Source organism: Adiantum capillus-veneris, chromosome 4 (genome assembly GCF_014529385.1).
Source record: "Adiantum capillus-veneris isolate H3 chromosome 4, ASM1452938v2, whole genome shotgun sequence".
NCBI classification, from domain to species: domain Eukaryota; kingdom Viridiplantae; phylum Streptophyta; class Polypodiopsida; order Polypodiales; family Pteridaceae; genus Adiantum; species Adiantum capillus-veneris.
This window is the reverse complement of record NC_140934.1, coordinates 157,637,957-157,647,273: the sequence shown is the minus strand read 5'-3', so window position 1 is coordinate 157,647,273 and position 9,317 is coordinate 157,637,957. Positions and strand designations below refer to the sequence as shown.

The 9,317-nt window shown below is 40.7% G+C and overlaps 1 long non-coding RNA gene across 1 annotated transcript; it reads left to right on the top strand.

Annotated features, from left to right (window-relative positions):
* The first annotated feature begins 3,371 nt into the window (after positions 1 to 3,371).
* Positions 3,372 to 8,759, top strand: LOC147460208 (uncharacterized). The gene is made up of 2 exons (XR_015187949.1): positions 3,372 to 3,921; positions 4,460 to 8,759. It is a non-coding gene; the product is annotated as an uncharacterized LOC147460208 (long non-coding RNA).
* Positions 8,760 to 9,317: the final 558 nt, after the last annotated feature.

The window sequence follows — 9,317 nt, the reverse complement described above, 5'->3', positions numbered from 1 at the left end:
AGAAGAGGTACTACAACCCGAAGCTATCCTTTGGCATAAAGACAAGGTACTATGACATGGTAAGATTATCCGACGGTATCTTATTAAGTTCAAAAACTATTCTTTTGAAGATGCTAGATGAATGCAAAGAATCGAGCTTAAGGATAGTATGAACCTTGTCAACGGTTACAATGCTACAGTAGAGTAAGCAAATGTACTTGTTTCTTTTAATGATCAATGTTTTGTCTTATAAGACTAATTCTCTCTTTATTGTGCACAAATTTAAGTAATATGCATACTAAGAATCATGTTTGGACTGACGACGTCTCTCAGACACCATGTAGAATTTGTCACTCTACTTGGGAAGATGAATGGACTAAAGAGCAGACATGCTTGCGGCAGCTATATCTCCCCAGTAGCAAATGGATTAGTCATCCATCTTGGGATGATGTCGTAGGGTAAAAAGGGATCCTCTACCCGCTAAGACAAATTGACTAATAAATATGACTTTATCTCTTTTACCTCATAGTCGAGGATGACTATGATTTCAAGAGAGAGGTAATGTCATTAAATATATAATATCTAACCAACCCAAATGATTTTCTCATATTAAATTGATCATTTAATGTGGGATAATAAACAGGAACAAGGGTTAGAATATAGACATGTGCTTACGGATCTATCTCAACACATGGCCAATGGTAAAGGGATCCAAATGAGAGATGGTCTGTCAAAGAGCAATGTTAACTAATAGAGCTTAAAAGACCTTAGGGTTAGCTTCATTAAAGACCTCCAATGGTTAGTGTTAAAAGTCCTTTGGACTTAAGCAAGCTAGGGTTGATGGAAACCTAACCTAAACTTGTCTTTGACCTTAAGCAAGCTAGGGCTCTGCTTGAGGTGGGAACCCGACCTAAACTTACCTTTGACCTTAGGCAAGCTAGGGTTGAGCTTGAGGTGGGAACTCCATCTAAGGTGCTTGTCATGCTTGATGACTAAGGTACTTGAGGTACTTGTCATACTTAATGAGGAAGTTGCTTGAGAAGCTTCCTATGCATGGGGGGTAAGATGCTTGAGTCAAAAAGATACCCTACACACTTAATGAGGAAGTTGCTTGAGAAGCTTCCTATGCATGGGGGGTAAGATGCTTGAGTCAAAAAGAGACCGTACACACTTAATGAGGAAGTTGCTTCCTATGCATGGGGTTTAAGATGCTTGAGTCAAACAGAGACCCTAACACTTAATGAGGAAGTTTCTTGAGAAGATTCCTATGCATAAAAGTCCCAAAGTTAGGAGAATCTTTGACCTAACCTTCCACTCACCCAAGGGACACCCCTTTTCTAAAAGGACACATGGGACACATGTCAGACTCTCACTTAACTTAACCACATGGGGTGCTTGAATGCTATCGGTTGAGCTAAAGAGGGGTCCAATGAGCTTCTACTTCCATCCAACAAATATCTAGATATATCAAGCTCTCTCTCTCTCTCTCTCTCTCTCTCTCTCTCTCTCTCTCTCTCTCTCTCTCTCAGGGGTAAGGAGGACACTTGTCAAAAGACTACCCATGTACTTGACTGCATCCTGCATGTGATTGGCTAGGGGGAGAGGGGTCCAATGAGATTGAAGCATGTGGAAAAGCTACCACTCTCCCAAAGCAAGGAGGGGGGTGTGCTAGGGGAATATACTCCACACACACACACTCATTTAGAAGGGAATTCTCACTTGGTGAAAGTTGAGGAATACCACCTCCTTCTCCAAGTTTGTGAGAAGTGAGAGCCTACGTCAACACTCTTGGCTATGGAATGCAAATCCAACCAAGAGCCATGCTTCAATGCTTAAGCTTGCCATCTTCTCCATCTCCATTACTATGCTATTATGTATGCTAGCAAGAAGAGCAATGATAAGTGAAGAACTATTTCTTTATCCTATGGAATGTTTCTTCTTCCTCTTCCCAACCCTCATTCCCCGCTAGCTCTCTCCACCTTCGAAGGTGTTTGAGGCCTTGGGATAGTTAATGCTTTCTACAAGTTTATGTTATGCTTGTGATGCATGAAGCTTTCTTCATTGCATCACGTAGGTCACAAGGAACACAAAGATTGTATTGTACCAAGTCTCTCTTGATGGGAGAAACTATAATACAAATTCCTATTGGAGGGGGGACCGGCTCCATATGAATCTGGTCCTCAGCTATTGTCATGTTCTCTAAACTCTCTCTCTTGCAAAAGTATTGTTCATGCCGAGTTAACTAAGTTCCATGTTTATGTTGATACCATCAATTAAATTCACCCGCTATGCTCACAAAGTAATCTCTCAAAAATGCTTCACCTAATTTCCTAATTCCACATAGGCCATTTACATTACAATACACTTCTCATTGGCTCCCAATGGACACCAATTTTTCAAATAACAAAAGAATTTTAGGCTGGTAAAAATGCATTAAACACTATGTCTAAAACCCAATTTTCAATCCAAGCAACGAATGCATGCACTATCCATAGATCACAAGGCTTGACAATGAGCATAGTAGCCTTTGATCCAAGATCAATAAACTCACATAGATTAGTCTACACAGCTCTTTCCCGCATCAAAGATCCATCAAACCTCCACGTTCTCAATCCAATCCAACCAGCTCAAATCAAAGTCGACAAGATTGTGCTTGATGAGCTTGATTGCCTTAGGAATGAAGCCAAATGAGAATACTTGGCAAAATTTCCATTCACATACAAAGCTACACATCATATCAATCAATCGTTGAACATGGTCTCTAGTCACAAATACTCTGTCATATCAAAGAGGATTCAAATTTTGCAAGTTCTGACATTTTGTGCCTCCAAGAAACAAAGTAAAAAAATCTTTCCAAGGATCTTGCACCAGAGTTTAATAATGTCCATCACCAGAACAAAATTGGTGTTTCAATCTACAAGACTTACATAAAGTTGCACTTTGCAAACACACTACTGGCTCCAGGAATAGAAATCATTCAAGTTATTTTAGACATCCATGAACACCTTGACTGGGAAATCATATGCATCTACAAATCTTCAAAAAACTCTTCAGCTTCGTTGGTGTCACAACTCCGTGCCTTGCTGCAACAATCCCATCCTGGACAAATGAGTGTCACCATGGGAGACTTTAATGTAGACAATGAACCCACAAACAATCAATATCATTATCTGGAAGAAGAGCTCCAGTCACATGGCTACACACAACAAATTCATGATGTAACCACTGTGTACAACTCAAAACTCAATCATATTTAGATTAAAAATCCCCCTTGCATCATTCATAGTGGGCACGCGATTTTGCTTTTGGTCGGATCATTCATCCACACATCTTATGATTCCTATATGATTCTGATCACTCCCTCTATCCCTCTCCCCCCCATCCCTTCCTCCCTTCCCTCATCCTCTCCACAAAAAGAAACCATGATTCCATATATTGTGCTGCCTTTATTCTATCAAAATGGCACTAGTTTTTTGTTTCACTTTCATGTTCTTCATTTGTTTCATGTATAGGCATGCCTTTTGAATGTATCACTTGTTTATTGTCGCAACAGGTAGCGCTCAGGACTTTCAGAGTTTGGAATGTCATCTGTTCTCAGCAGATATGAAGCAAGGCCTCTCTCCAGATTCTTGAAGGCATGTGGTTCTACGTGATATGGCCACGAAATCTCACTATTACATTGTGAATTTTTAACAGGCAGCACTCACGACTTTCAAAGTTTGGATTTTCATCTGTTTTTACCAGATGCGAAGCGAGGGCCTCTCTCCAGATTAGTGAAGGCATGTGGCTCTACACTATTACATTGTCGTGTATTTTTAACAGGTTGCATGTGCTTTTTTATCATTGCAGGCAGATCGTAGGCAACGCTTATGACTTTCAATTTCGGACTGTCATCTGTTTTCAGCAAATGCGAGGCGAGGGCCTCTCTCCAAATTCTTGAAGGCAAGTGGCTCTACGCAAGATGCTGATATAGACACAAAATTCAATATTACATTGTTAGCCAGAGGCTGTTGAAAAAAGATATCATGCCCATATTAGTGTGCTTGGCATTGTCTTGGTCGATATGTATGCAAAGCGAGGGCTTCTCTCCGCATGCAATCACCTATGCACAGCATGTGGCTCTACGCAAGATGTTGATATAGGAAAAAAAATTTACTATTACATTGTTATTGAGAGGCTATCGTACCCATATAAGTGTGCTTGGCACTGTCTTAATCGATGTATATGCAAAGCAAGGGCCTCTCTCTAGATGCAATCACCTACGCATGTATCTTGAATGCATGTGGCTCTATGCAAGATGTTAATATGGGTACAAAATTTCACAATATAATTGTTAGTCAGAGATTGTTGAAAAACGATGTCATGCTTGGCACTGCCTTGGTCAATATGTATGCCAAATGTGGAGTGCTTGAGAAAGCACAAAAACTGCTTGAGGAGCTTCATGTTCGGAATGTCACCTCTTGGAATGGACTGATTGCAGGATGTGTGCAACAAGAGCAGCACAAAAATTCTATACATTGCTTACATCTTGAAGGCATGTGGCTCTATGCAAGTGCTCGAGGAGCTTCTTCTTTGGAGTGTGGACACTTGGAATGCACTGATTGCAATATTTTCCCCACAGGGGTAAGGCGAGAAAGCTCTAGTGTGTTTTTAGCAGATGCAAAGCGAGGGCCTCTCTCCAGATGCAATCACCTATGCATGCATCTTGAAGGCATGTGGCTCTACGCAAGATGCTGACACTTTCTCTTGATGTAACAACCTTTGCTTGCATCTTCATAGCTTGCAAAGGCTTAAGATCTCTACAGAAGGTCAAAACGTACATGCAGATATCATTCGCAGAGATTTTTTTGGGACAAACACCACTCTTGACAATGCACTCCTGGACATGTATGGAAAATGTGGTTTGCTTGCAAAGACACGTCAGTTATTTAATGAGTTTCCTGATAGAGATGTAGTGTGCTGGAATGCATTAATTGTAGGATACTGTGAACATGGGCACAATGACAAGGCCCAAGCAAATGCACATCAGTTATCCAATGAGTAGCAGGAATGCATTAATTGCAGGATATTGTGAACATTGGCACAATGAAAAGGCCCTTAGCTGTTTTGAAAAAATGAAATCGATTGGCCTACTTCTAAATTCGGTGACCTTTCTTTGTGCTTTGAAAGCATGTGCAAGCACAATGCAGCAGAGTAGGGAAGAAATATCCAAGAAGAGATTGCCAGTAATGGTTTTCAGGGAAAGAATAGCTTGTTATGCACAACTTTGATTGACATGTATGCCAAATGTCGTCTTCTTTTTAAGGCATGGATGGTATTTGATGAGCTTTGAGTCCTTGATATAGTCTCTTGGAGTACATTAATCATAGGATATTGTTGAAATGGTCGAGGTGAAGAAGCTTTCAAGTGTTACGACAAAATGAAACAAGAGGAGCTTACTCCTTATGCAAGCACATAAACGTGTATTTTAAAAGAATGTGGCAACATTGGAGCAACTGCAAAGAGTGAGCATATACATGAGGAGATTCATCAAAAGGGATTTTTGAGAGAAGACAATGTGCTTGCTACTTCTTTAGTGGATATGTATGTCAAGTGTGGCGCACTTAGTAAGGCAAAAAAGGTGTTTGATCGTATTTCAATTCAAGAGGTAGTTTCATGGAATGCACTTATTGTAGGGTATCGGCAGCATGGACATGGTGACGAGGCATTCAACTGTTTTGGAAGAACAAAATGAAATGGCCTTTCTCCAAACATAATGACTTTTTCTTCCCTTCTAAGTGTATGCGGCAGTATGGGAACAACAGAAAGGGGTAGAGAAATTCACACTGACATTACTAAAAACAGGTTGCAGGGTAAGAGCAGTGAGCTTGGAAATGCATTGGTAGGCATGTATGCCAAATCTGGTGCTCTTGAAAGGCGAAAGTATTTGACAAACTCTTAGTACAAGATGCAGTCTCTTGGACTACCCTCATTGCAGGTTATTGTGAACATGGCCATGGGGAGGAAGCACTAACTTTTTTTGAGAAAATGTTAGAGAAGGGCCCTCCCCAGATGTAGTTACCTTTGCTTGCATTTTTAAGGCATGTGAAAGCTTAGGAGCAATTGAGAAAGGACATGCATATTTAGACTTAATGGTGGAGCTTTTGAGTTGGACAGGACATTTTAACCAAGCAATAGCAGTGATTAACAAGATGCCATCCTCTGGATATCTTGAAGTATGGTATGCTTTGCTTGGTGCTTGTCAAACATGGGGAAATGTTAAGCTTGAACAGTTTGCCTTTGATAATGCAAGTCATTTGAATGATAAGGCAGCTGCCGTGTATGTGTGTATGAGCAAGCTTGAGGGCATGTGGCACTATGTAGAACGCCAATATGGAAAACATAATTCATCATGATATTGTTAGTCAAGGGTCGTTGAAACGAAACATTGTGCTTGGCATTTCCTTGGTTGACATGTATGCCAAATGCGGTGTACTTCAAAAAGCACAAAAATATCATAAAGAGCTCCCTATCTAGAATGTTATGCCTTGGATTGCACTGAATGCGGGATATGCTAAACAGGGGCGGAGCTAGAAAGCTTTGGGCTATTTTCATTTGATGCAAAGTGAGCGCATCTCCCCAAATGTGCAATCACCTATGCTTGCATGTTGAAAGTATGTGGCAATTTGGAAGATGCTAGGATGGACAAAAGAACTCATGATGATATTGTTAGTCAAGGGTTATTGGAAAAAATTGTAATGATTGGCACTACCTTGGTTGACATGTATGACAAATGTGGTAGGGCCAAGAAACTTCAACAGATGCAACGACATCTCTCTAGATGCAACCACCAATGCTTTTGTCTTGAAGGCATGTGACACTACACAAGACAGCGATATGGGCAACAAAATTCACAATGATATTGTTGGTCAGGGGCTATTGAAATAAGTTGTGCTTGGAATTGGCTGGAGTGCATTGATTGCGGGACATGCCCAACAGGGACAGGGCCAAAAAGCTCTAGGTTGCTTACAACAGATACAAAGAGATGGCATCTCTCCAAATGCAATCACTTACACTTGCATCTTGAAGGCATGTGGCATTACGCAAGACGTTGATATGGGCAAAAGAATTCATGATGATATTTGTAGTCAAGGGCTGTTGAAAGAAGGATTCACGCTTGTATGCTAAATAGGTTACATTCATTTTTCTGATAAAGGCTTGTACCAACATTGTTGCTTTGAAACATGGAGAATTGATTCATGCGCAGGTTATCGACAAGGGCCATGAATCACACAAAAAGGTCAGTTTTCTCACATGCATTTGTGCTTTACTGATTTGTCGGCTCTAGAACGACATGCAATGTTGCGGCTAAAATGATGCATGCTTTCTTTGTGGTTCCTTGCCAGCAGCTGTGATGGAAGTGGCGGAGAGTCATTTCCACTCCTTGACCCTGATAATAGCTTGGATCACCCATGGCTCCTTAATGAGCTTCATAGTTAGCTTCAGAGCTGTTTAGATGAGCGTAACCACTTAGCTAGAGAAGCACTTCAGAAGTTCATATTACGAAATGATATGGAAACAATTATTACATTGGAAAATTCCTTGATTTGCATCCATGCGTCCTTTGGGAATCTTGCCCAAGCTAATCAATTTTTTGAGAATTTTGGAGAAAACTTCTGCTTCTATCTACGGTGCCATTATTTCGGCCCATGACATGCTCGGTGAAAACGACCAAGCTATTGCAATTTATATGAGATGCTCAACTCAGGAGTATTGGCAGATGGTTTTATATGTAATAGTTCTTAAAGCATGCTCTACTATTAGAATCCCTTTAGAGACTAGCATGCAGGTGCATGCTCATATCGTCATGAATGGTTTCGAGTCATATGGTTCTGTATGCAGTACATTGATTGACATGTATGAGGGCCCAAAAGCTTGATGTTGCCCAAGTGACCTTTAGTAGATTTCCACACAAAAATGTTGTAACATGGACTACATTGATCATAGGGTATGCACATCATGGTCAAGCAGAGGAAGCACTTTGTTGTGCAAAGAAAATGAAGTGGGAGGGTTGTCAACTGAACAAAGTCACCCTTTTTTGGCTTCTCTTTATCATAACAGCTGAAGAGCACGGCAAATGGGTACACCAAGTTATTGGAAGGGGCCTAGATATCGACCCATTTATTGGCAGCTCCCTTGTTAGCATGTATGGCAAGTGTGGCAACATGGAGGAGGCTCGTGCAATATTTGATAGAGTGCCTTACAAAGATGGTCTTGGAGTGCCTTGATTGAGGGTTATGCACACAATAGATAGGGTGAGGAGGCTCTTTAGCTATTTGAAGGGATGGTGCAAAGAGGAATAGAGCTAGATAGGGTTACATTTGTTCCCTCATAAATGCTTGTACCAGCATTGTTGCTTCAAAACACAAAGAATCGATTCATGCACAAGTAATCGACATGAATATGATTTCCATATAGGCGACAGTTACAAATATGTATGCAAGTTGCGAGAGTCTAGAGGATGCTCACATGCTATTGCAGCGGTTGCTACCGATAAGAAATGTTGTTACCTAGAGTGAAATAATTGTTTGATGTGCTCTACAGAGAAACTTATCCTTAGGATCTGGTTATTTTCAAAGCATGCTACATTCACCACTCAAGCCGAATATGTGACTTTCATCAGTTTTGTTCTCCGCTTGCAGTCATGCAGACGAGATGAGGAGGCATGCTAACATTTCAAGTCCATACGGCAAGACCATAAATTAGAATCTACCCTACAACGTTATTTTTTGGGCATGCTACATTCACGACTCAAGCCAAATGATGTGACTTTCATCAGTTTGTTCTCCACTTGCAGTCATGCAGATGAGGTTGAGGAGGCATGCTGACATTTCAAGTCCATATGGCAAGACCATAATATAGAACCTACCCTACAACGATATAATTCTAAGATGGATATCCTTGGTGGAGCATGACCTTTAAAGGAGGCAGAGGATCTAATGGAAAGTATACCATTCTTTCTGGATATTTTCAGATAGACCTCCTTGCTTGGCTCTTATAACACGCATAACAATGTGACATTAGGAGAACGATGCTTTGATCGGGTGCTTGATAAAGGCGGTTGTGCAACTACTTATATATTAATATCTAGCATCTATGCCAATGCAGGTATTGAAAAGGATGCAGCAAGAATACAAGACATGAGAAGGGTTCTTAGGAGTATAACAAAAGCCAGCCAAGGCTTACACTGAGGTTGAGAATCACCTACATTCCTTCTTGGTTGGAGATGAAATCCATCCATGATCAGATGATGTCTAGCTATACTTCAATCCTTAAATGTAGCCAAGAGAGGGGTTGAT